Source organism: Carica papaya, chromosome 8 (assembly GCF_054855325.1).
Source record: "Carica papaya isolate Zhongbai chromosome 8, ASM5485532v1, whole genome shotgun sequence".
In the NCBI taxonomy this organism is placed as follows: Eukaryota; Viridiplantae; Streptophyta; class Magnoliopsida; order Brassicales; family Caricaceae; genus Carica; species Carica papaya.
Window position 1 is genome coordinate 19,762,218 of NC_142316.1, and position 23,763 is coordinate 19,785,980.

Consider the following 23,763-nt stretch of genomic DNA (forward strand, 5'->3'; position numbering starts at 1 on the left):
AGTGCGCACGCACAAGGAAATAAATGACGGGAGGAGGAAGAAAAGAGAAGGAGTGTATGTATTTGAAGCGCAAAATTAAACAAGTGGCATCATACCAGCACTAATGCACTGGATCCCATCAGAACTCTGCAGTTAAGTGTGCTTGGGTGAGAGTAGTACTCGGATGGGTGACCTCTTGGGAAGTCCTCGTATCGCAACAATTTTTTTTCAGATGGATCGTTCGACGTTACGCACGACTGGAACTATGGTCCGCTGGTTTATACGCAAATGTGAGTCAAGAATTAGGGGCATTTTAATCGATATTAGAACGAGAAGGAGAGGTGCAGTGTGAACGCACAAGGAAACAAATGATGGGAGGGTGGAGGGAAGGAGGAGTGTATGTATTTTCAGCACGAAATTAAACAGGTGCGGTCACACCAGCACAAATGCACCGGATCCCATCAGAACTCCGCAGTTAAGTGTGTTTTGGCGAAAGTAGTACAATGATGGGTTACCTCCTGGGAAGTTCTCGTGTTGCAGCCATTTTCTTTTTTTCAGAGGTGCTGTTCGACGTTACGCGCGACTTTAATTATGGTCCGCAGATTTATTCACAAATGTGAGTCACGGCGCCGTGGCCTTTTACTTGATATTTGAACGAGAACGAGAGGTGCAGTGCGCACGCACAAGGAAACAAATGACGGGAGGGGGATGAAATGAGAAGGAGTTTATGTAATTGCAGCGCGAAATTAAACAGGTGCGATCATACCAGCACTAATGCACCAGATCCCATCAGTACTCAGCAGTTAAGTGTGCTTGGGCGAGAGTAGTACTCGTAGGGGTGACCTCCTGGGAAGTTCTCGTGTCGCACTAATCTTTTTTTTCAGATGGGTCGTTCGACGTTACGCGCGACTGGAACTAGGGTCCACTGGTTTATACGCAAATGTGAGTCAAGAAGCAGGGGCATTTTAATCGATATTAGAACGAGAAGGAGAGATGCAGAGTGCACGCACAAGGAAGCAAATGACGGGAGGGGGGATGGAGGGAGAAAAAGTGTATGTATTTGCAGCACAGAATGAAACATGAGCAATCATACCAGCACCAATGTAACGGATTCTATCAGAACTCCGCAAGTTAAGGGTGCTTGGGCGAGAGTAGCACTAGGATGGGTGACCTCCTGCGAAGTCATTATATTTCACCCATTTTCTTAGGAAGTCCTCGTGTTACACCCATTTTTTTGCAGATAATTCTTTCGACGATACGTGCGACTTGAATTATGGTCCTCAGGTTTATTCGCAAATGTGAGTCACGGCACCGTAGCATTTTACTTGATATTAGAACGAGCACGGGAGGTGCAGTGCGCACGCACAAGGAAACAAATGACGGGAGGGGGAAGAAAAGAGAAGGAGTTTATGTATTTGCAGCGCAGAATTAAATCGGTGCGATCATACCAGCACTGATGAACCGGATCCCATCAGAACTCCACAGTGAAGTGTGCTTGGGCGAGAGTAGTACTCGTATGGGTGACCTCCTGGGAAGTTCTTGTGTCGCACCAATTTTTTTTCAGACGGGTCGTTCGACGTTACGCACGACTGGAACTAGGATCCGCTGGTTTATACGCAAATATGAGTTAAGAAGCAGTGGAATTTTAATCGATATTAGAATGAGAAGGAGAGGTGCAGTGTGAATGCACAAGGAAACAATTGATGGGAGGGGGAGGGAAGGAGAATGAGTGTATGTATTTTCAGCACGAAATGAAACATGAGGGATCATACCAGCACTAATGCAACGGATTCTATCAGAACTCCGTAGGTAAGGGTGCTTGGGCGAGAGTAGTACTAGCATGGGTAACCTCCTGTGAAGTCCTTATATTTCACCCATTTTCTTGTTAAGTCCTCATGTTACACCCATTTTTGTGTAGATGATTCTTTCGACGTTACGCGCGACTTGAATTATGGTCCTCAGGTTTATTCGCAAATGTGAGTCACGGCGCTGTAGCATTTTACTTGATATTAGAACGAGAACGGGAGGTGCAGTGCGCACGCACAAGGAAACAAATGACGGGAGGGGGAAGAAAGAGGAATGAGTTTATGTATTTGCAGCGCGAAATTAAACAAGTGCGATCATTTCAGCACTAATGCACCGGTTCCAATCAGAACTCCGCAGTGAAGTGTGCTTGGGCGAGATTAGTACTCGGATGGGTGACCTCTTGGGAAGTTCTCGTGTCGCACTAATCTTTTTTTTCAGACGGGTCGTTCGACGTTACGCGCGACTGGAACTAGGGTCCACTGGTTTATACGCAAATGTGAGTCAAGAAGCAGAGGCATTTTAATCGATATTAGAACGAGAAGGAGAGATGCAGAGTGCACGCACAAGGAAACAAATGACGGGAGGGGAGATGGAGGGAGAAAAAGTGTATGTATTTGCAGCGCAGAATGAAACATGAGCAATCATACCAGCACCAATGCAACGGATTCTATCAGAACTCCGCAAGTTAAGGGTGCTTGGGCGAGAGTAGCACTAGGATGGGTGACCTCCTGCGAAGTCCTTATATTTCACCCTTTTTCTTAGGAAGTCCTCGTGTTGCACATATTTTTTTACAGATGATTCTTTCGACGATACGCGCGACTTGAATTATGGTCCTCAGGTTTATTCGCAAATGTGAGTCACGGCACCGTAGCATTTTACTTGATATTAGAACGAGCACGGGAGGTGCAGTGCGCACGCACAAGGAAACAAATGACGGGAGGGAAAAGAAAGGAGAAGGAGTTTATGTATTTGCAGCGCTAAATTAAACGGGTGCGATCATATCAGCACTAATGCACTTGATCTCATCAGAACTCCGCAGTTAAGTGTGCTTGGGCGAGAGTAGTACTCGGATGGGTGACCTCCTGGGAAGTTCTCGTGTCGCAACAATTTTTTTTCAGACGGGTCGTTCGACGTTACGCGCGACTGGAACTAGGGTGCGCTGGTTTATACTCAAATGTGAGTTAAGAAGCAGGGGCATTTTAATCAATATTAGAACGAGAATGAGAGGTGCAGTGTGAACGCATAAGGAAACAATTGACGGGAGGGGGAATAAAGGAGAAGGAGTGTATGTATTTGCAGCGCGAAATTAAACAGGTGCGATCATACCAGCACTAAAGCCCCGGATCCCATCAGAACTCCGCAGTTAAGTGTGCTTGGGCGAGAGTAGTACTCGGATGGGTTACCTCCTGCGAAGTCCATATATTTCACCCATTTTCTTGGGAGGTCCTCGTGTTGCACCCATCTTTTTGCAGATGATTCTTTCGACGTTACTCGCGACTTGATTTATGGTCCGCAGGTTTATTCGTAAATGTGAGTCACGGCACCGTGGCATTTTACTTGATATTAGAACGAGTATGGGAGGTGCAGTGCGCACGCACAAGGAAACAAATGACGGGGGGTGGAAGAAAAGAGAAGGAGTATATCTATTTGAAGCGCAAAATTAATCAAGTGGCATCATACCAGCACTAATGCACTGGATCCCATCAGAACTCTGCAGTTAAGTGTGCTTGGTCGAGAGTAGTACTCGGATGGGTGACCTCTTGGGAAGTCCTTTTGTCGCACTAATTTTTTTTTCAGACGGGTCGTTCGACGTTACGCGCGACTTGATACGCGTAACTTGAATTTTGGTCCTCAGGTTTATTCACATATGTGCGTCTCGGCACCGTACCATTTTACTTGATATTAGAACGAGCACGGGAGGTGCAATGCGCATGCACAAGGAAACAAATGACGGGAGGGGAAAGAAAGGAGAAGGAGTTTATATATTTGCAGCGCGAAATTAAAAGGGTGTGATCATACCAGCACTAATGCACCGGATCCCATCAGAACTCCGGAGTTAAGTGTGCTTGGGCGAGAGTAGTACTCGGATGGGTGACCTCCTAGGAAGTTCTCGTGTCGCACCAATTTTTTTTCAGACGGGTCGTTCGACGTTACGCGCGACTGGAACTAGGGTCCGCTGCTTTATACGCAAATGTGAGTCAAGAAGCAGGGGCATTTTAATCGATATTAGAACGAGAAGGAGAGGTGCAGTGTGAACGCACAAGGAAACAATTGATGGGAGGGGGAGGGAAGGAGAAGGAGTGTATGTATTTTCAGCACGAAATGAAACAGGTGCGATCATATCAGCACTAATGGAACGGATTCTATCAGAACTCCGTAGGTAAGGGTGCTTGGGCGAGAGTAGTACTTGCATGGGTTACCTCCTGCGAAGTCCTTATATTTCACCCATTTTCTTGTGAAGTTCTCGTGTTGCACCCATTTTCTTTTCTTTAGATGTGTCGTTCGACGTTATGCGCGACTTTAATTATGGTTCGCAGATTTATTCGCAAATGTGAGTCACGGCTCCGTGGCATTTTACTTGATATTTGAACGAGAACGAGAAGTGCAGTGCGCACGCACAAGGAAACAAATGACTTGAGGGGGAAGAAAGGAGAAGGAGTTTATGTATTTGCAGCGCGGAATTAAACAGGTGCGATCATACCAGCATTAATGCACCGGATCCCATCAAAACTCCGCAGTTAAGTGTGCTTGGGCGAGATTAGTACTCGGATGGGTGACCTCCTGGAAAGTCCTCGTGTCGCACTAATTTCTTTTCAGACGGGTCGTTCGACGTTACGCGCGACTGGAACTAGGGTCCGCTGGTTTATACGCAAATGTGAGTCAAGAAGCAGGGGCATTTTAATCGATATTAGAACGAGAAGGAGAGATGCAGAGTGCACGCACAAGGAAACAAACGACGGAAGGGGGGATGGAGGGAGAAAAAGTGTATGTATTTGCAGCGCAGAATGAAACATGAGCAATCATACCAGCACCAATGCAACGGATTCTTTCAGAACTCTGCAAGTTAAGGGTGCTTGGGCGAGAGTAGCACTAGGATGGGTGACCTCCTGCGAAGTCCTTATATTTCACCCATTTTCTTAGGAAGTCCTCGTGTTGCACCCATTTTTTTGCAGATGATTCTTTCGACGATACGCGCGACTTGAATTATGGTCCTCAGGTTTATTCGCAAATGTGAGTCACGGCACCGTAGTATTTTACTTGATATTAGAACGAGCACGGGCGGTGCAGTGCGCACGCACAAGGAAAGAAATGACGGGAGGGGGAAGAAAGGGGAATGAGTTTATGTATTTGCAGCGCGAAATTAAACAGGTGCGATCATACCAGCACAAATGCACCGGATCCCTTCAGAACTCCGCAGTTAAGTGTGCTTGGGCGAGATTAGTACTCAGATGGGTGACCTCCTGGAAAGTCCTCGTGTCGCACCAATTTTTTTTCAGACGGGTCGTTCGACGTTACGCGAGTCTGGAACTAGGGTCCGCTGGTTTATACGCAAATGTGAGTCAAGAAGCAGGGGCATTTTAATCGATATTAGAACGAGAAGAAGAGATGAAGTGTGAACGCACAAGGAAACAAATGACGGAGGGGGAAGAAAGGAGAAGGAGTATATGTATTTGCAGCGCGGAATTAAACAGGTGCGATCATACCAGAACTAAAGCTCCGGATCCCATCAGAACTCCGCAGTTAGGTGTGCTTGGGCGAGAGTAGTACTCGGATGGGTGACCACTTGGGAAGCCCTCGTGTTGCACCTTTTTTTTCTCGGATGGGTTGTTCAACGTTACGCGCGAATGGAATTATAAACCGCTGGTTCATTTGCAAAGGTGAGTCACGGTGCCGGGGCATATTATTTGATATTAGAACGAGAAAGAGAGGTGCAGAGTGCACGCACAAGGAAACAAATGATGGGTGGGGGGATGGGAGGAGAAAGAGTGTATGTATTTGCAGTGCATAATGAAACATGAGGGATCATACCAGCACTAATGCAACGGATTCTATCAGAACTCCGCAGTTAAGGGTGTTTGGGCGAGAAAAGTACTCGGATGGGTGACCTCCTGCGAAGTCCTTATATTTCACCCATTTTCTTGGGAGGTCCTCATGTTGCACCCATCTTTTTGCAGATGATTCTTTCGACGTTACGCGCGACTTGATTTATGGTCCGCAGGTTTATTCGCAAATGTGAGTCACGGCGCCGTGGCATTTTACTTGATATTAGAACGAGTACGGGAGGTGCAGTGCACACGCACAAGGAAACAAATAACGGGAGGAGGAAGAAAAGAGAAGGAGTGTATGTATTTGAAGCGCAAAATTAAACAAGTGGCATCATACCAGCACTAATGTACTGGATCCCATCAGAACTCTGCAGTTAAGGGTGCTTGGGCGAGAGTAGTACTCGGATGGGTGACCTCTTGGGAAGTCCTCGTATCGCAATAATTTTTTTTCAGATGGGTCGTTGGACATTACGCGGGACTGGAACTATGGTCCGCTGGTTTATACGCAAATGTGAGTCAAGAATCAGGGGCATTTTAATCGATATTCGAACGAGAATGAGAGGTGCAGTGTGAACGCACAGGGAAACAAATGATGGGAGGGGGGTAGGGAAGAAGGAGTGTATATATTTTCAGCGCGAAATTAAACAGGTGCGGTCACACTAGCACTAGTGCCCCGGAACCCATCAGAACTTCGCAGTTAAGTGTGTTTTGGCGAAAGTAGTACAATGATGGGTTACCTCCTGGGAAGTTCTCGTGTTGCACCCATTTTTTTTTTTCAGATGTGCCGTTCGACGTTACTTGCGACTTTAATTACGGTCCGCAGATTTATTCGTAAGTGTGAGTCACGGCGCTGTGGCATTTTACTTGATATTTGAACGAGAACGAGAGGTGCAGTGCGCATGCACAAGGAAACAAATGACGGGAGGGGGAAGAAAGGAGATGGAGTTTATGTATTTGCAGCGCGAAATTAAACTGGTGCGATCATACCAGCACTAATGCAACAAATTCTATCAGAACTACGTATGTAAGGGTGCTTGGGCGAGAGTTGTACTAGCAAGGGTTACCTCCTACGAAGTCCTTATATTTCACCCATTTTCTTGTGAAGTCCTCGTGTTGCACCCATTTTTTTGCAGATGATTCTTTCGACGTTACGCGCGACTTGAATTATGGTCCTCAGGTTTATTCGCAAATGTGAGTCACGGCACTGTAGCTATTTACTTGATATTAAAACGAGAACGGGAGGTGCAGTGCGCACGCACAAGGAAACAAATGACGGGAGGGGGAAGAAAAGGGAATGAATTTATGTATTTACAGCGCAAAATTAAATAGGTGCGATCATACCAGCACTAATGCACCGGATCCCATCAGAACTCCGCAGGGAAGTGTGCTTGGGCGAGATTAGTTCTCGGATGGGTGACCTCTTGGGAAGTCCTTGTGTCGCACCAATTTTTTTTCAGACAGGTCGTTCGACGTTACGCGCTTCTGGAACTAGGGTCCGCTGGTTTATACGCAAATGTGAGTCAAGAAGCAGGGGCATTTTAATTGATATTAGAACGAGAATGAGAGGTGAAGTGTGAACGCACAAGGAAACAAATGACGGGAGGGGGAAGAAATGAGAAGGAGTGTATGTATTTGAAGCACGAAATTAAACAGGTGCGATCATACCAGCACTAAAGCTCCGAATCCCATAAGAACTCCGCAGTTAAGTGTGCTTGGGCGAGAGTAGTACTCGGATGGGTCACCACCTGGGAAGCCCTCGTGTTGCACCTATTTTTTTTTCGGATGGGTTGTTCGACGTTACGCGCGAATGGAATTATAAACCGCTGGTTCATTTGCAAAGGTGAGTCACGATGCCGGGGCATATTACTTGATATTAGAACGAGAAAGAGAGATGCAGAGTGCACGCACAAGGAAACAAATGACGGGAGGGGGTTGGAAGGAGAAAGAGTGTATGTATTTGCAGTGCAGAATGAAACATGAGGGATCATATCAGCACTAATGCAACGGATTCTATCAGAACTCCGCAGTTAAGGGTGCTTGGGCGAGAAAAGTACTCGGATGGGTGACCTCCTGCGAAGTCCTTATATTTCACCCATTTTCTTTGGTGGTCCTTGTGTTGCACCCATCTTTTTGCAGATGATTCTTTCAACGTTACGCGCGACTTGATTTATAGTCCGCAGGTTTATTCGCAAATGTGAGTCACGGCGCCGTTGCATTTTACTTGATATTGGAACGAGTACGGGAGGTGCAGTGCGCACGCACAAGGAAATAAATAACGGGATGAGGAAGAAAAGAGAGGGAGTGTATGTATTTGAAGCGCAAAATTAAACAAGTGGCATCATACCATCAGAACTCTGCAGTTAAGTGTGCTTTGGCGAGAGTAGTACTCGGATGGGTGACCTCTTGGGAAGTCCTCGTATCGCAACAATTTTTTTTCAGATGGGTCGTTCGACGTTACGCGCGACTGGAACTATGGTCCGCTTGTTTATACGCAAATGTGAGTAAAGAATCAGGGGCATTTTAATCGATATTAGAACGAGAAGGAGAGGTGCAGTGTGAACGCACAAGGAAACAAATGATTGGAGGGGGGAGGGAAGAAGGAGTGTATGTATTTGCAGCGCAAAATTAAACAGGTGCGATCATACCAGCACAAATGCACCGGATCCCATCAGAACTCCGCAGTTAAGTGTGCTTTGGTGAAAGTAGTATAATGATGGGTTACCTCGTGGGAAGTTCTCGTGTTGCACCCATTTTCTTTTTTTCAGATGTGCCGTTCGACGTTACGCGCGACTTTAATTATGGTCCGCAGATTTATTCGCAAATGTGAGTCACGGCGCCGTGGCATTGTACTTGATATTTGAACGAGAACGAAAGGTGCAGTGCGCACGCACTTGGAAACAAATGACGGGAGGGGGAAGAAAGGAGAAGGAATTTATGTATTTGCAGCTCGAAATTAAACAGATTCGATCGTACTAGCACTAATGCACCGGATCCCATCAGAACTCCGCAGTTAATTGTGCTTGGGCGAGAGTAATACTCAGATGGGTGACCTCCTGAGAAGTCCTCGTGTCGCACTAATTTTTTTTTCAGACGGGTCGTTCGACGTTACGCGTGACTGGAACTAGGGTCCACTGGTTTATACGCAAATGTGAGTGAAGAAGCAGGGGCATTTTAATCGATGTTAGAACGAGAAGGAGAGATGCAGAGTGCACGCACAAGGAAACAAATGACTGGAGGGGGGATGGAGGGAGAAAAAGTGTATGTATTTGCAGCACAGAATGAAACATGAGCAATCATACCAGCACCAATGCAACTGATTCTATCAGAACTCCACAAGTTAAGGGTGCTTGGGCGAGAGTAGCACTAGGATGGGTGACCTCCTGCGAAGTCCTTATATTTCACCTATTTTTTTGCAGATAATTCTTTCGACGATAAGCGCGACTTAAATTATGGTCCTCAGGTTTATTCGCAAATGTGAGTCACGGCACCGTAGCATTTTATTTGATATTAGAACGAGCACGGTAGGTGCAGTGCGCACGCACAAGGAAAGAAATTACGGGAGGGGGAAGAAAGGAGAAGGATTTTATGTATTTGCAGCACGGAATTAAACAGGTGCGATCATACCAGCACTAATGCACCGGATCCCATCAGAACTCCGCAGTTAAGTGTGCTTGGGCGAGAGTAGTACTCGGATGGGTGACCTCTTGGGAAGTCCTCGTATCGCAACAATTTTTTTTCAGATGGGTCGTTCAACGTTACGCGCTACTGGAACTATGGTCCGCTGGTTTATACGCAAATGTGAGTCAAGAATCTGGAGAATTTTAATCGATATTAGAACGAGAAGGAGAGGTGCAGTGTGAACGCACAAGGAAACAAATGATGGGAGGGGGGGAGGGAAGAAGGAGTGTATGTATTTTCAGCACGAAATTAAACAGGTGCGGTCACACCAGCACAAATGCACCGGATCCCATCAGAACTCCGCAGTTAAGTGTGCTTTGACGAAAGTAGTACAATGATGGGTTACCTCCTGGGAAGTTCTTGTGTTGCACCCATTTTCTTTTTTTCAAATGTGCCGTTCGACGTTACGCGCGACTTTAATTATGGTCCGCAGATTTATTCACAAATGTGAGTCACGGCGCCGTGGGATTTTACTTGATATTTGAACAAGAACGAGAGGTGCAGTGCGCACGCACAAGGAAAAAAATCATGGGAGGGGGAAGAAAGGAGAAGGAGTTTATGTATTTGCAGCGCGAAATGAAACAGGTGCGATCATACCAGCACCAATGCAACGGATTCTATCAGAACTCCGCAAGTTAAGGGTGCTTGGGCGAGAGTAGCACTAGGATGGGTGACTTCCTGCGAAGTCCTTATTTTTCACCCATTTTTTTAGGAAGTCCTCTTGTTGTACCTATTTTTTTGCAGATGATTCTTTCGACGATACGCGCGACTTGAATTATGGTCCACAGGTTTATTCGCAAATGTGAGTCACGGCACCGTAGCATTTTACTTTACATTAGAACGAGCACGAGAGGTGCAGTGCTCACGCACAAGGAAACAAATGATGGGAGGGAGAAGAAAGGAGAAGGAGTTTATGTATTTGCAGCGCGGAATTAAACGGGAGCGATCATACCAGCACTAATGCACCGGATCCCATCAGAACTCCGCAGTTAAGTGTGCTTTGGCGAAAGTAGTACAATGATGGGTTACCTCCTGGGAAGTTCTAGTGTTACACCCATTTTCTTTTTTTCAGAAGTGCCGTTCGACGTTACGCGCGACTTTAATTATGGTCCGCAGATTTATTCGCAAATGTGAGTCACGGCGCCGTGGCATTTTACTTGATATTTGAACGAGAAGGAGAGGTGCAGTGTGAACGCACAAGGAAACAATTGATGGGAGGGGGAGGGAAGGAGAAGGAGTGTATGTATTTTCAGCACGAAATGAAACAGGTGCGATGAAACCAGCACAAATGCAACGGATTCTATCAGAACTCCGTAGGTAAGGGTGCTTGGGCGAGAGTAGTACTACCATGGGTTACCTCCTGCGATGTCCTTATATTTCACCAATTTTCTTGTGAAGTCCTCGTGTTGCACCCATTTTTTTGCAGATGATTCTTTCGACGTTACGCATGACTTGAATTATGGTCCTCAGCTTTATTCGCAAATGTGAGTCACGGCGCTGTAGCGTTTTACTTGATATTAGAACGAGAATGGGAGGTGCAGTGCGCACGCACAAGGAAACAAATGACGGGAGGGGGAAGAAAGGGGAATGAGTTTATGTATTTGCAGCGCAAAACTAAACAGGTGCAATCATACCAGCACTAAAGCCCCGGATCCCATCCGAACTCCGCAGTTAAGTGTGCTTGGGCGAGATTAGTACTCGGATGGTTGATCTCCTTGGAAGTCCTCGTGTCGCACAAATTTTTTTTCAGACGGGTCGTTCGACGTTACGCGCGTCTGGAACTAGGGTCTCCTGGTTTATACGCAAATGTGAGTCAAGAAGCAGGGGCAATTTAATTGATATTAGAACGAGAATGAGAGGTGAAGTGTGAACGCACACGGAAACAAATGACGGGAGGGGGAAGAAAGGAGGAGTGTATGTATTTGCAGCGCGAAATTAAACAGGTGCGATCATACCAGCACTACAGCCCCGGATCCCATCAGAACTCCGCAGTTAAGTGTGCTTGGGCGAGAGTAGTACTCGGATCGGTGACCACCTGGGAAGCCCTCGTGTTGCACCTATTTTTTTTCAGATGGGTTGTTCGACGTTACGCGCGAATGGAATTCTAAACCGCTTGTTCATTTGCAAAGGTGAGTCACGGCGCCGTGGCATTTTACTTGATATTTGAACGAGAAGGAGAGGTGCAGTGCGCACGCACAAGGAAACAAATGACGGGACGGGGGATGGAAGGAGAAAGAGTGTATGTATTTGCAGTGCAGAATGAAACATGAGGGATCGTACCAGCACTAATGCAACGGATTCTATCAGAACTCCACAGTTAAGGGTGCTTGGGCAAGAAAAGTACTCGGATGGGTGACCTCCTGCGAAGTCCTTATATTTCACCCATTTTCTTGGGAGGTCCTCGTGTTGTACCCATCTTTTTACAGATGATTCTTTCGACGTTACGCGCGAATAGAATTATAAACCGTTGGTTCATTTGCAAAGGTGAGTCACGGCGCCGTGGCATTTTACTTAATATTAGAACGAGTACGGGAGGTGCAGTGCGCACGCACAAGGAAACAAATGACGGGAGGAGGAAGAATAGAGAAGGAGTGTATGTATTTGAAGCGCAAAATTAAACAAGTGGCATCATACCAGCACTAATGTACTTGATCCCATCAGAACTCTGCAGTTAAGTGTGCTTAGGCGAGAGTAGTACTCGGATGGGTGACCTCTTGGGAAGTTCTCGTATCGCAACAATTTTTTTTCAGATGGGTCGTTCGACGTTACGCGCGACTGGAACTATGGTCTGCTGGTTTCTACGCAAATGTGAGTCAAGAATCAGGGGCATTTTCATCGATGTTAGAACGATAAGGAGAGGTGCAGTGTGAACGCGCAAGGAAACAAATGATGGGAGGGGGGGAGGGAAGAAGGAGTGAATGTATTTTCAGCACGAAATTAAACAGGCGCGGTCACACCAGCACAAATGCACCGGATCCCATCAGAACTCCGCAGTTAAGTGTGCTTTGGCGAAAGTAGTACAATGATGGGTTACCTCCTGGGAAGTTCTCGTGTTGCGCCGATTTTCTTTTTTTCAGATGTGCCGTTCGACGTTACGCGCAACTTTAATTATGGTCCGCAGATTTATTCGCAAATGTGAGTCACGGCGCCGTGGTATTGTACTTGATATTTGAACGGGAACGAGAGGTGCAGTGCGCACGCACAAGGAAACGAATGACGGGAGGGGGAAGAAAGGAGAAGGAATTTATGTATTTGCAGCGCGAAATTAAACAGGTGCGATCATACCAGCACTAATGCACCGGATCCCATTAGAACTCCGCAGTTAAGTGTGCTTGGGCGAGAGTAGTACTCAAATGGGTGACCTCCTGGGAAGTCGTCGTGACGCACTATTTTTTTTTTCAGACGGGTCGTTCGATGTTACGCGCGACTGGAACTAAGGTCCCCTGGTTTATACGCAAATATGAGTCAAGAAGCAGGGGCATTTTAATCGATATTAGAACGAGAAGGAGAGATGCAGAGTTCACGCACAAGGAAACAAATGACAGGAGGGGGGATGGAGGGAGAAAAAGTGTATGTATTTGCAGCGTAGAATAAAACATGAGCAATCATACCAGCACCAATCCAACGGATTCTATCAGAACTCCGCAAGTTAAGGGTGTTTGGGCGAGAGTAGCACTAGGATGGGTGACCTCCTGCGAAGTCCTTATATTTCACCCATTTTCTCAGGAAGTCCTCATGTTGCATACATTTTTTTGCAGATGATTCTTTCGACGATACGCGCGACTTGAATTATGGTCCTCAGGTTTATTCGCAAATGTGAGTCACGAAATCGTAGCATTTACTTTATATTAGAACGAGTACGGGAGGTGCAGTGCGCACGCACAAGGAAACAAATGACGAGATGGGGAAGAAAGGAGAAGGAGTTTATGTATTTGCAGCGCAGAATTAAACGGATACGATCATACCACCACTAATGCACCGGATCCCATCATAACTCCGCAGTTAAGTGTGCTTGGCCGAAAGTAGTACTCGGATGGGTGACCTCCTGGGAAGTCCTCGTGTCGCACCAATTTTTTTTAGACGGGTTGTTCGACGTTACGTGCGACTGGAACTGGGGTCCGCTGGTTTATACGCAAATGTGAGTCAAGAAGCAGGGCCATTTTAATCGATATTAGAACGAGAAGGAGAGGTGCAGTGTGAACGCACAAGGAAACAATTGATGGGAGGGGGAGGGAAGGAGAAGGAGTGTATGTATTTTTAGCACGAAATGAAACAGGTGCGATCATACCAGCACTAATGCAACGGATTCTATCAGAACTCCGTAGGTAAGGGTGCTTGGGCGAGAGTAGTACTAGCATGGGTTACCTCCTGCGAAGTCCTTATATTTCACCCATTTTCTTGTGTAGTCCTCGTGTTGCACCCATTTTTTTGCAGATGATTCTTTCGACGTTACGCGCGACTTGAATTATGGTCCTCAGGTTTATTCACAAATGTGAGTCACGAAGCTGTAGCATTTTACTTGATATTAGAACGAGAACAGGAGGTGCAGTGCGCACGCACAAGGAAACAAATGACGGGAGGGGGAAGAAAGGGGAATGAGTTTATGTATTTGCAGCGCGAAATTAAACAGGTGCGATCATACCAGCACTAATGCACCGGATCCCATTAGAACTCCGCAGTGAAGTGTGCTTGGGCGAGATTAGTCCTCGGATGGGTGACCTCCTGGTAAGTTCTCGTGTCGCACCAATTTTTTTTGAGACGGGTCGTTCGACGTTACGCGCGTCTGGAACTAGGGTCCGCTGGTTTATACGCAAATGTCAGTCAAGAAGCAGGGGCATTTTAATCGATATTAGAACGAGAATGAGAGGTGAAGTGTGAACGCACAAGGAAACAAATGACGGGAGGGGGAAGAAAGGAGAAGGAATGTATGTATTTGCAGCGCGAATTTAAACAGGTGCGATCATACCAGCACTAAAGCCCCGGATCCCATCAGAATTCCGCAGTTAAGTGTACTTGGGCGAGAGTAGTACTCGGATGGGTGACTACTTGGGAAGCCCTTGTGTTGCACCTATTTTTTTTCGGATGGGTTGTTCGACGTTACGCGCGAATAAATTTATAACCCGCTGGTTCATTTGCAAAGGTGAGTCACGGCGCCGTGGCATTTTACTTGATATTTGAACGAGAACGAGAGGTGCAGTGCGCACGCACAAGGAAACAAATGACGGGACGGGGGATGGAAGAAGAAAGAGTGTATGTATTTGCAGTGCAGAATGAAACATGAGGGATCATACCAGCACTAATGCAACGGATTCTATCAGAACTCCGCAGTTAAGGGTGCTTGGGCGAGAAAAGTACTCGGATGGGTGACCTCCTGCGAAGTCCTTATATTTTACCCATTTTCTTGGGAGGTCCTCGTGTTGCACCCATCTTTTTGGAGATGATTCTTTCGACGTTACGCGCGAATAGAATTATAAACCGCTAGTTCATTTGCAAAGGTGAGTCACGGCGCCGTGGCATTTTACTTGATATTAGAACGACTACGGGAGGTGCAGTGCGCACGCACAAGGAAACAAATGACGGGAGGAGGAAGAAAAGAGAAGGAGTGTGTGTATTTGAAGCGCAAAATTAAACAAGTGGCATCATACCAGCACTAATGCACTTGATCCCATCAGAACTATGCAGTTAAGTGTGCTTGGGCGAGAGTAGTACTCGGATGGGTGACCTCTTGGGAAGTTCTCGTATCGCAACAATTTTTTTTCAGATGGGTCGTTCGACGTTACGCGCGACTGGAACTATGGTCCGCTGGTTTATACGCAAATGTGAGTCAAGAATCAGGGGCATTTTCATCGATGTTAGAATGAGAAGGAGAGGTGCAGTGTGAACGCACAAGGAAACAAATGATGGGAGGGGGGAGGGAAGAAGTAGTGTATGTATTTTCCGCACGAAATTAAACAGGTGCGGTCACACCAGCACAAATGCACCGGATCCCATCAGAACTCCACAGTTAAGTGTGCTTTGGCGAAAGTAGTACAATGATCGGTTACCTCCTGGGAAGTTCTCGTGTCGCACCCATTTTCTTTTTTTCAGATGTGCCGTTCGACGTTACGCGCGACTTTTATTATGGTCCGCAGATTTATTGGCAAATGTGAGTCACGGCGCCGTGGCATTTTACTTGATATTTGAATGAGAACGAGAGGTGCAGTGCGCATGCACAAGGAAACGAATGACGGGAGGGGAAAGAAAGGAGAAGGAGTTTATGTATTTACAGCGCGAAATTAAACAGGTGCGATCATACCAGCACTAATGCACCGGATCCCATTAAGTGTTCTTGGGCGAGAGTAGTACTCGGATGGTTGACCTCCTGGGAAGTCCTCGTGTCGCACTAATTTTTTTTTTCAGACGGGTCGTTCGACGTTACGCGCGACTGAAACTAGGGTCCATTGGTTTATACGCAAATGTGAGTCAAGAAGCAGGGGCATTTAATCGATATTAGAAAGAGAAGGAGAGATGCAGAGTGCACGCACAAGGAAACAAATGACGGGAGGGGGGATGGAGGGCGAAAAAGTGTATGTATTTGCAGCGCAGAATGAAACATGAACAATCATACCAGCACCAATGCACCGGATTCTATCAGAACTTTGCAAGTTAAGGGTGTTTGGGCGAAAGTAGCACTAGGATGGGTGACCTCCTGCGAAGTCCTTATATTTCACCCATTTTCTTAGGAAGTTCTCGTGTTGCACCCATTTTTTTGCAGATGATTCTTTCGACGATACGCACGACTTGAATTATGGTCCTCAGGTTTATTCGCAAATGTGAGTCATGACACCGTAGCATTTTACTTGATATTAGAACGAGCACGGGAGGTGCAGTGCTCACGCACAAGGAAACAAATGACGGGAGGGGGAAGAAAGGGCATGGAGTTTATGTATTTGCAGAGCGGAATTAAACGGGTGCGATCATACCAGCACTAATGCACCGGATCCCATCAGAACTCCACAGTTAATTGTGCTTGGGTGAGAGTAGTACTCGGATGAGTGACCTCCTGGGAAGTCCTCGTGTCGCACCAATTTTTTTTCAGACGGGTCGCTCGACGTTACGCGCGACTGAAACTAGGGTCCGCTGGTTTATACGCAAATGTGAGTCAAGAAGAAGGGGCATTTTAATCGATATTAGAACGAGAAGGAGAGGAGCAGTGTGAACGCACAAGGAAACAATTGATGGGAGGGGGAGGGAAGGAGAAGGAGTGTATGTATTTTCAGCCCGAAATGAAACAGGTGCAATCATACCATCACTAATGCAACGGATTCTATCAGAACTCCGTAGGTAAGGGTGCTTGGGCGAGAGTAGTACTAGCATGGGTTACCTCCTGCGAAGTCCTTATATTTCACCCATTTTCTTGGGAGGTCCTCGTGTTGCACCCTTCTTTTTGCAGATGATTCTTTCGACGTTACGCGCGACTTGATTTATGTTCCACAGGTTTATTTACAAATGTGAGTCACGGCGCCGTGGCATTTTACTTGATGTTAGAACGAGTACGGGAGGTGCAGTGCGCACGCACAAGGAAACAAATGACGGATGAGGAAGAAAAGAGAATGAGTGTATGTATTTGAAGCGCAAAATTAAACAAGTGGCATCATACCAGCACTAATGCACTGGATCCTATCAGAACTCTACAGTCAAGTATGCTTTGGCGAGAGTAGTACTCGGATGGGTGACCTCTTGGGAAGTCCTCGTATCGCAACAATTTTTTTTAGATGGGTCGTTCGACGTTATGCGCAACTGGAACTATGGTCCGCTGGTTTATACGCAAATGTGAGTCAAGAATCAGGGGCATTTTAATCGATATTAGAACGAGAAGGAGAGGTGCAGTGTGAACGCACAAGGAAACAAATGACGGGAGGGGGAAGAAAGGAGAAGGAGTGTATGTATTTTCAGCACGAAATTAAACAAGTGCGGTCACACCAGCACAAATGCACCGGATCCCATCAGAACTCCGCAGTTAAGTGTGCTTTGGCGAAAGTAGTATAAAGATGGGTTACCTCCTGGGAGGTTCTCGTGTTGCACCCATTTTCTTTTTTTCAGATGTGCCATTCGACGTTACGCGCGAATTTAATTATGGTCCGCAGATTTATTCGCAAATGTGAGTCACGGCGCCGTTGCATTTTACCTGATATTTGAACGAGAACGAGAGGTGCAGTGCGCACACACAAGGAAACAAATGACGGGAGGGGGAAGAAAGGAGAAGGAGTTTATGTATTTGCAGCGCGAAATTAAACAGGTGCGATCATACCAGCATAAATGCACCGGATCCTATCAGAACTCCGCAGTTAAGTGTGCTTTGGTGAAAGTAGTGCAATGATGGGTTACCTCGTGGGAAGTTCTTGTGTTGCACCCATTTTCTTTTTTTCAGATGTGTCGTTCGACGTTACGCGCAACTTTAATTATGGTCCACAGATTTATTCGCAAATGTGAGTCACGGCGCCGTGGCATTTTACTTGATATTTGAACCCGAACGAGAGGTGCAGTGCGCACGCACAAGGAAACAAATGATGGGAGGGGGAAGAAAGGGGAAGGAATTTATCTATTTGCAGCGCAAAATTGTTTAGGTGCGATCATACCAGCACTAATGCACTGGATCCCATCAGAACTCCGTAGTTAAGTGTGCTTGGGCGAGAGTAGTACTCAGATGGGTGACCTCTTGGGAAGTCCTCGTGTCGCACTAATTTTTTTTTTAGACTGGTCGTTCGACGTTACGCGCGACTGGAACTAGGGTCCCCTGCTTCATACGCAAATGTGAGTCAAGAAGCAGGGGCATTTTAATCGATATTAGAACGAGAAGGAGAGATGCATAGTGCACGCACAAGGAAACAAATGACGGGAGAGGGGATGGAGGGAGAAAAAGTGTATGTATTTGCGGCGCAGAATGAAACATGAGCAATCATACCAGCACCAATGCGACGGATTCTATTAGAACTCTGCAAGTTAAGGGTGCTTGGGCGAGAGTAGTACTAGCATGGGTATCCTCCTGCGAAGTCCTTATATTTCACTCATTTTCTTGTGAAGTCCTCGTGATGCACCCATTTTCTTTTTTTCAGATGTGTCGTTCGACGTTACGCGCGACTTTAATTATGGTCCCCAAATTTATTCGCAAATGTGAGTCACGGCGCCGTGGCATTTTACTTGATATTTGAACGAGAACGAGAGGTGCAGTGCGCACGCACAAGGAAACAAATGACGGAAGGGGGAAGAAAGGAGACGGAGTTTATGTATTTGCAGCGCAAAATTAAACCGGTGCGATCATACCAGCACTAATGCACCGGATCCCATCAGAACTCCGCAGTTAAGTGTGCTTGGGCGAGATTAGAACTCGGATGGGTGACCTCACGGGAAGTCCTCGTGTCGCACTAATTTTTTTTTCAGATGGGTCGTTCGACGTTACGCGTGTCTGGAACTAGGGTCCGCTGGTTTATACGCAAATGTGAGTCAAGAAGCAGGGGCATTTTAATCGCTATTAGAACAAGAATGAGAGGCGAAGTGTGAACGCACAAGGAAACAAATGACGGGAGGGGGAAGAAAGGAGAAGGAGTGTATGTATTTACAGCAGAAAATTAAACAGGTGCGATCATACCAGCACTAAAGCTCCGGATCCCATCAGAACTCCGCAGTTTAGTGTGCTTGGGCGAGGGTAGTACTCGGATGGGTGACCACCTGGGAAGCCCTCGTGTTGCACCTATTTTTTGTCGGATGGGTTGTTCGACGTAACGCGCGAATGGAATTATAAACCGCTGGTTCATTTGCAAAGGTGAGTCACGGTGCCGGGGCATATTACTTGATATTAGAACGAGAAAGAGAGATGCAGAGTGCACGCACAAGAAAACAAATGACGGGAGATGGGATGGAATGAGAAAGAATGTATGTATTTGCAGTGCGGAATGAAACATGAGGGATCATACCAGCACTAATACAACGGATTCTATCAGAACTCCGCAGTTAAGGGTGCTTGGGCGAGAAAAGTACTCGGATGGGTGACCTCCTGCGAAGTCCTTATATTTCACCCATTTTCTTGGGAGATCCTCGTGTTGCACCCATCTTTTTGCAGATGATTCTTTCGACGTTACGGGCGACTTGATTTATGGTCCGCAAGTTTATTCGCAAATGTGAGTCACGGTGCCGTGGCATTTTACTTGATATTAGAAGAAGTACGGGAGGTGCAGTGCGCACGCACAAGGAAACAAATGACGGGAGGAGGAAGAAAAGAGAAAGAGTGTATGTATTTGAAGTGCAAAATTAAACAAGTGGCATCATACCCGCACTAATGCACTGGATCCAATCAGAACTCCGTAGGTAAGGGTGCTTGGGCGAGAGTAGTACTAGCATGGGTTACCTCCTGCGAAGTCCTTATATTTCACCCATTTTCTTGTGAAGTCCTCGTGATGCACCCATTTTCTTTTTTTCAGATGTGCCATTCAACGTTATGCGCGACTTTAATTATGGTCCGAAGATTTATTCGCAAATGAGAGTCACGGCGCCGTGGCATTTTACCTGATATTTGAACGAGAACGAGAGGTGCAGTGCGCACGCACAAGGAAACAAATGACGGGAGGGGGGATGGAAGGAGAAAGAGTGTATGTATTTGCAGTGCAGAATGAAACATGAGGGATCATACCATCACTAATGCAACGGATTCTATCAGAACTCCGCAGTTAAGGGTTCTTGGGCGAGAAAAGTACTCGGATGGGTGACCTCCTACGAAGTCCTTATATTTCACCCATTTTCTTGGGAGGTCCTCGTGTTGCACCCATCTTTTTGCATATGATTCTTTCGACGTTACGCGCTGCTTGATTTATGGTCCGCAGGTTTATTTGCAAATGTGAGTCACGGCGCCGTGGCATTTTACTTGATATTAGAACGAGTACGGGAGGTGCAGTGCGCACGCACAAGGAAACAAATGATGGGAGGGGGGAGGGAAGAAGGAGTGTATGTATTTTTCGCACGAAATTAAACAGGTGCGGTCACACCAGCACAAATGCTCTGGATCCCATCAGAACTCCGCAGTTAAGTGTGCTTTGGCGAAAGTAGTACAAAGATGGGTTACCTCCTGGGAGGTTCTCGTGTTACACCCATTTTCTTTTTTTCAGATGTGCCGTTCGACGTTACGCGCGACTATAATTATGGTCCGCAGATTTATTCGCAAGTGTGAGGCACGGCGCCGTGGCATTTTACTTGATATTTGAACGAGAAGGAGAGGTGCAGTGTGAACGCACAAGGAAACAATTGATGGGAGGAGGAGGGAAGGAGAAGGAGTGTATGTATTTTCAGCACGAAATGAAACAGGTGCGATCATACCAGCACTAATGCATCAGATTCTATCAAAACTCCGTAGGTAAGGGTGCTTGGGCGAGAGTAGTACTAGCGTGGGTTACCTCCTGCGAAGTCCTTATATTTCACCCATTTTCTTGTGAAGTCCTCGTGATGCACCCATTTTCTTTTTTTCAGATGTGTCGTTCGACGTTACACGCGACTTTAATTATGGTCCACAAATTTATTCGCAAATGTGAGTCACGGCACCGTGGCATTTTACTTGATATTTGAACGAGAACGAGAGGTGCAGTGCGCACGCACAAGGAAACAAATGACGGGAGGGGGAAGAAAGGAGACGGAGTTTATGTATTTGCAGCGCAAAATTAAACCTGTGCGATCATACCAGCACTAATGCACCGGATCCCATCAGAACTCCGCAGTTAAGTGTGCTTGGGCGAGATTAGTACTCGGATGGGTGACCTCACGGGAAGTCCTCGTGTCGCACTAATTTTTTTTTCAGACGGGTCGTTCGACGTTACGCGCGTCTGGAACTAGGGTCCGCTGGTTTATACGCAAATGTGAGTCAAGAAGCAGGGGCATTTTAATCGCTATTAGAATGAGAATGAGAGGTGAAGTGTGAACGCACAAGGAAACAAATGACGGGAGGGGGAAGAAAGGAGAAGGAGTGTATGTATTTACAGCAGAAAATTAAACAGGTGCGATCATACCAGCACTAAAGCTCCGGATCCTATCAGAACTCTGCAGTTAAGTGTGCTTGGGTGAGGGTAGTACTCGGATGGGTGACCACCTGGGAAGCCCTCGTGTTGCACCTATTTTTTTTCGGATGGGTTGTTCGACGTTACGCGCGAATGGAATTATAAACCGCAGGTTCATTTGCAAAGGTGAGTCACGGTGCCGGGGCATATTACTTGATATTAGAACGAGAAAGAGAGATGCAGAGTGCACGTAAAAGGAAACAAATGACGGTAGGGGGGATGGGAGGAGAAAGAGTGTGTGTATTTGCAGTGCAGAATGAAACATGAGGGATCATACCAGCACTAATGCAACGGATTCTATCAGAACTCCGCAGTTAAGGGTGCTTGGGCGAGAAAAGTACTCGGATGGGTGACCTCCTGCGAAGTCCTTATATTTCACCCATTTTCTTGGGAGATCCTCGTGTTGCACCCATCTTTTTGCAGATGATTCTTTCGACGTTACGGGCGACTTGATTTATGGTTCGCAGGTTTATTCGCAAATGTGAGTCAAGAAGCAGGGGCATTTTAATCGATATTAGAACGAGAAGGAGAGGTGCAGTGTGAACGTACAAGGAAACAATTGATGGGAGGGGGAGGGAAGGAGGAGGAGTGTATGTATTTTCAGGGCGAAATGAAATAGGTGCGATCATACCACACTAATGCAATGGATTCTATCAGAACTTTGTAAGTAAGGGTGCTTGGGCGAAAGTTCTACTAGCATGGGTTACCTCCTGCGAAGTCCTTATATTTCACCCATTTTCTTGTGAAGTCCTCGTGTTGCACCCATTTTTTTGCAGATGATTCTTTCGACGTTACGCGCGACTTGAATTATGGTCCTCAGGTTTATTCGCAAATGTGGGTCACGGCGCTGTACCATTTTACTTGATATTAAAACGAGAACGGGAGGTGCAGTGCGCACGCACAAGGAAACAAATGACGGGAGGGGGAAGAAAGGGGAATGAGTTTATGTATTTGCAGCGCGAAATTAAACAGGTGCTATCATACCAGTACTAATGCACCGGATCCCATCAGAACTCCGCAGTTAAGTGTGCTTGGGCGATATTAGTACTCGAATGGGTGACCTCCTGGGAAATCCTCGTGTCTCACCAATTTTTTTTCAGACGGGTCGTTCGACGTTACGCGCGTCTGGAACTAGGGTCCGCTGGTTTATACGCAAATGTGAGTCAAGAACCAGGGGCATTTTAATCGATATTAGAACGAGAAGGAGAGATGAATTGTGAACGCACAAGGAAACAAATGAAGGAGGGGGAAGAAAGGAGAAGGAGTGTATGTATTTGCAGCGTGGAATTAAACAGGTGCGATCATACCAGCACTAAAGCCCCGGATCCCATCAGAACTCCGCAGTTAGGTGTGCTTGGGTGAGAGTAGTACTCGGATGGGTTGTTCGACGTTACACGCGAATGAAATTATAAAACGCTGGTTCATTTGCAAAGGTGAGTCACGGTGCCGGGGCATATTACTTGATATTAGAACGAGAAAGAGAGATGCAGAGTGCACGCACATGGAAACAAATGACGGGAGGGGGGATGGGAGGAGAAAGAGTGTATGTATTTGCAGTGCAGAATGAAATATGAGGGATCATACCAGCACTAATGCAACGGATTCTATCAGAACTCTGCAGTTAAGGGTGCTTGGGCGAGAAAAGTACTCGGATGGGTGACCTCCTGCGAAGTCCTTATATTTCACCCATTTTCTTGGGAGGTCCTCGTGTTGCACCCATCTTTTTGCAGATGATTCTTTCGACGTTACGCACGACTTGATTTATGGTCCGCAGGTTTATTCGCAAATGTGAGTCACGGCGCCGTGGCATTTTACTTGATATTAGAACGGGTACGGGAGGTGCAGTGCGCACGCACAAGGAAACAAATGACGGGAGGGGGAAGAAAAGAGAAGGAGTGTATGTATTTGCAGCGCAAAATTAAACAGGTGCGATCATACCATCACTAATGCACCGGATCCCATCAGACCTCCGCAGTCAAGTGTGCTTGGGCGAGAGTAGTACTCGGATGGGTGACCTCCTAGGAAGTCCTCGTGTCGCAACAATTTTTTTTCAGACGGGTCTTTCGACGTTACGCGCGTCTGGAACTAGGGTCCGCTGGTTTATACGCAAATGTAAGTCAAGAAGCAGGGGCATTTTAATCGATATTAGAACGAAAATGAGAGGTGAAGTGTGAACG

General features: G+C 46.6%; 6 non-coding genes and 35 pseudogenes across 6 annotated transcripts; all 41 read left to right on the forward strand.

The window, feature by feature from the left end:
- The first annotated feature begins 82 nt into the window (after nucleotides 1-82).
- On the forward strand, nucleotides 83-200 carry LOC148250042 (5S ribosomal RNA; annotated as a pseudogene).
- Nucleotides 201-403: 203 nt separating this feature from the next.
- LOC148250043 (5S ribosomal RNA) lies at nucleotides 404-522 on the forward strand (annotated as a pseudogene).
- A 209-nt stretch (nucleotides 523-731) lies between these two features.
- Nucleotides 732-850, forward strand: LOC148250044 (5S ribosomal RNA; annotated as a pseudogene).
- Nucleotides 851-1,413: 563 nt separating this feature from the next.
- On the forward strand, nucleotides 1,414-1,532 carry LOC148250045 (5S ribosomal RNA; annotated as a pseudogene).
- Nucleotides 1,533-2,091: 559 nt separating this feature from the next.
- LOC148250046 (5S ribosomal RNA) lies at nucleotides 2,092-2,210 on the forward strand (annotated as a pseudogene).
- A 563-nt stretch (nucleotides 2,211-2,773) lies between these two features.
- LOC148250047 (5S ribosomal RNA) lies at nucleotides 2,774-2,892 on the forward strand (annotated as a pseudogene).
- A 205-nt stretch (nucleotides 2,893-3,097) lies between these two features.
- LOC148250048 (5S ribosomal RNA) lies at nucleotides 3,098-3,216 on the forward strand (annotated as a pseudogene).
- Nucleotides 3,217-3,451: 235 nt separating this feature from the next.
- Nucleotides 3,452-3,570, forward strand: LOC148250049 (5S ribosomal RNA; annotated as a pseudogene).
- Nucleotides 3,571-3,790: 220 nt separating this feature from the next.
- On the forward strand, nucleotides 3,791-3,909 carry LOC148250050 (5S ribosomal RNA). Its single transcript, XR_015814611.1, has one exon. It is a non-coding gene; the product is annotated as a 5S ribosomal RNA (ribosomal RNA).
- A 563-nt stretch (nucleotides 3,910-4,472) lies between these two features.
- Nucleotides 4,473-4,591, forward strand: LOC148250051 (5S ribosomal RNA; annotated as a pseudogene).
- Nucleotides 4,592-5,152: 561 nt separating this feature from the next.
- Nucleotides 5,153-5,271, forward strand: LOC148250052 (5S ribosomal RNA). The gene has a single exon (XR_015814827.1). It is a non-coding gene; the product is annotated as a 5S ribosomal RNA (ribosomal RNA).
- Nucleotides 5,272-5,475: 204 nt separating this feature from the next.
- Nucleotides 5,476-5,594, forward strand: LOC148250053 (5S ribosomal RNA; annotated as a pseudogene).
- Nucleotides 5,595-6,155: 561 nt separating this feature from the next.
- On the forward strand, nucleotides 6,156-6,273 carry LOC148250054 (5S ribosomal RNA; annotated as a pseudogene).
- Nucleotides 6,274-7,158: 885 nt separating this feature from the next.
- LOC148250055 (5S ribosomal RNA) lies at nucleotides 7,159-7,277 on the forward strand (annotated as a pseudogene).
- A 205-nt stretch (nucleotides 7,278-7,482) lies between these two features.
- LOC148250056 (5S ribosomal RNA) lies at nucleotides 7,483-7,601 on the forward strand (annotated as a pseudogene).
- An 861-nt stretch (nucleotides 7,602-8,462) lies between these two features.
- Nucleotides 8,463-8,581, forward strand: LOC148250057 (5S ribosomal RNA; annotated as a pseudogene).
- Nucleotides 8,582-8,790: 209 nt separating this feature from the next.
- On the forward strand, nucleotides 8,791-8,909 carry LOC148250058 (5S ribosomal RNA; annotated as a pseudogene).
- Nucleotides 8,910-9,441: 532 nt separating this feature from the next.
- Nucleotides 9,442-9,560, forward strand: LOC148250059 (5S ribosomal RNA). The gene has a single exon (XR_015814264.1). It is a non-coding gene; the product is annotated as a 5S ribosomal RNA (ribosomal RNA).
- A 204-nt stretch (nucleotides 9,561-9,764) lies between these two features.
- On the forward strand, nucleotides 9,765-9,883 carry LOC148250060 (5S ribosomal RNA; annotated as a pseudogene).
- Nucleotides 9,884-10,447: 564 nt separating this feature from the next.
- LOC148250061 (5S ribosomal RNA) lies at nucleotides 10,448-10,566 on the forward strand (annotated as a pseudogene).
- Nucleotides 10,567-11,129: 563 nt separating this feature from the next.
- Nucleotides 11,130-11,248, forward strand: LOC148250062 (5S ribosomal RNA; annotated as a pseudogene).
- Nucleotides 11,249-11,450: 202 nt separating this feature from the next.
- On the forward strand, nucleotides 11,451-11,569 carry LOC148250063 (5S ribosomal RNA; annotated as a pseudogene).
- Nucleotides 11,570-12,130: 561 nt separating this feature from the next.
- On the forward strand, nucleotides 12,131-12,248 carry LOC148250064 (5S ribosomal RNA; annotated as a pseudogene).
- A 204-nt stretch (nucleotides 12,249-12,452) lies between these two features.
- Nucleotides 12,453-12,571, forward strand: LOC148250065 (5S ribosomal RNA; annotated as a pseudogene).
- A 209-nt stretch (nucleotides 12,572-12,780) lies between these two features.
- Nucleotides 12,781-12,899, forward strand: LOC148250066 (5S ribosomal RNA; annotated as a pseudogene).
- A 561-nt stretch (nucleotides 12,900-13,460) lies between these two features.
- LOC148250067 (5S ribosomal RNA) lies at nucleotides 13,461-13,579 on the forward strand (annotated as a pseudogene).
- Nucleotides 13,580-14,137: 558 nt separating this feature from the next.
- Nucleotides 14,138-14,256, forward strand: LOC148250068 (5S ribosomal RNA; annotated as a pseudogene).
- A 205-nt stretch (nucleotides 14,257-14,461) lies between these two features.
- Nucleotides 14,462-14,580, forward strand: LOC148250069 (5S ribosomal RNA; annotated as a pseudogene).
- Nucleotides 14,581-15,141: 561 nt separating this feature from the next.
- Nucleotides 15,142-15,259, forward strand: LOC148250070 (5S ribosomal RNA; annotated as a pseudogene).
- A 203-nt stretch (nucleotides 15,260-15,462) lies between these two features.
- Nucleotides 15,463-15,581, forward strand: LOC148250071 (5S ribosomal RNA; annotated as a pseudogene).
- Nucleotides 15,582-16,457: 876 nt separating this feature from the next.
- On the forward strand, nucleotides 16,458-16,576 carry LOC148250072 (5S ribosomal RNA; annotated as a pseudogene).
- An 881-nt stretch (nucleotides 16,577-17,457) lies between these two features.
- LOC148250073 (5S ribosomal RNA) lies at nucleotides 17,458-17,576 on the forward strand (annotated as a pseudogene).
- Nucleotides 17,577-17,785: 209 nt separating this feature from the next.
- Nucleotides 17,786-17,904, forward strand: LOC148250074 (5S ribosomal RNA; annotated as a pseudogene).
- Nucleotides 17,905-18,113: 209 nt separating this feature from the next.
- On the forward strand, nucleotides 18,114-18,232 carry LOC148250075 (5S ribosomal RNA). Its single transcript, XR_015814750.1, has one exon. It is a non-coding gene; the product is annotated as a 5S ribosomal RNA (ribosomal RNA).
- A 566-nt stretch (nucleotides 18,233-18,798) lies between these two features.
- LOC148250076 (5S ribosomal RNA) lies at nucleotides 18,799-18,917 on the forward strand (annotated as a pseudogene).
- A 206-nt stretch (nucleotides 18,918-19,123) lies between these two features.
- LOC148250077 (5S ribosomal RNA) lies at nucleotides 19,124-19,242 on the forward strand. Its single transcript, XR_015815963.1, has one exon. It is a non-coding gene; the product is annotated as a 5S ribosomal RNA (ribosomal RNA).
- Nucleotides 19,243-20,513: 1,271 nt separating this feature from the next.
- LOC148250078 (5S ribosomal RNA) lies at nucleotides 20,514-20,632 on the forward strand (annotated as a pseudogene).
- A 567-nt stretch (nucleotides 20,633-21,199) lies between these two features.
- Nucleotides 21,200-21,318, forward strand: LOC148250079 (5S ribosomal RNA). The gene has a single exon (XR_015814505.1). It is a non-coding gene; the product is annotated as a 5S ribosomal RNA (ribosomal RNA).
- A 206-nt stretch (nucleotides 21,319-21,524) lies between these two features.
- LOC148250080 (5S ribosomal RNA) lies at nucleotides 21,525-21,643 on the forward strand (annotated as a pseudogene).
- A 913-nt stretch (nucleotides 21,644-22,556) lies between these two features.
- Nucleotides 22,557-22,675, forward strand: LOC148250081 (5S ribosomal RNA; annotated as a pseudogene).
- An 835-nt stretch (nucleotides 22,676-23,510) lies between these two features.
- Nucleotides 23,511-23,629, forward strand: LOC148250082 (5S ribosomal RNA; annotated as a pseudogene).
- Nucleotides 23,630-23,763: the final 134 nt, after the last annotated feature.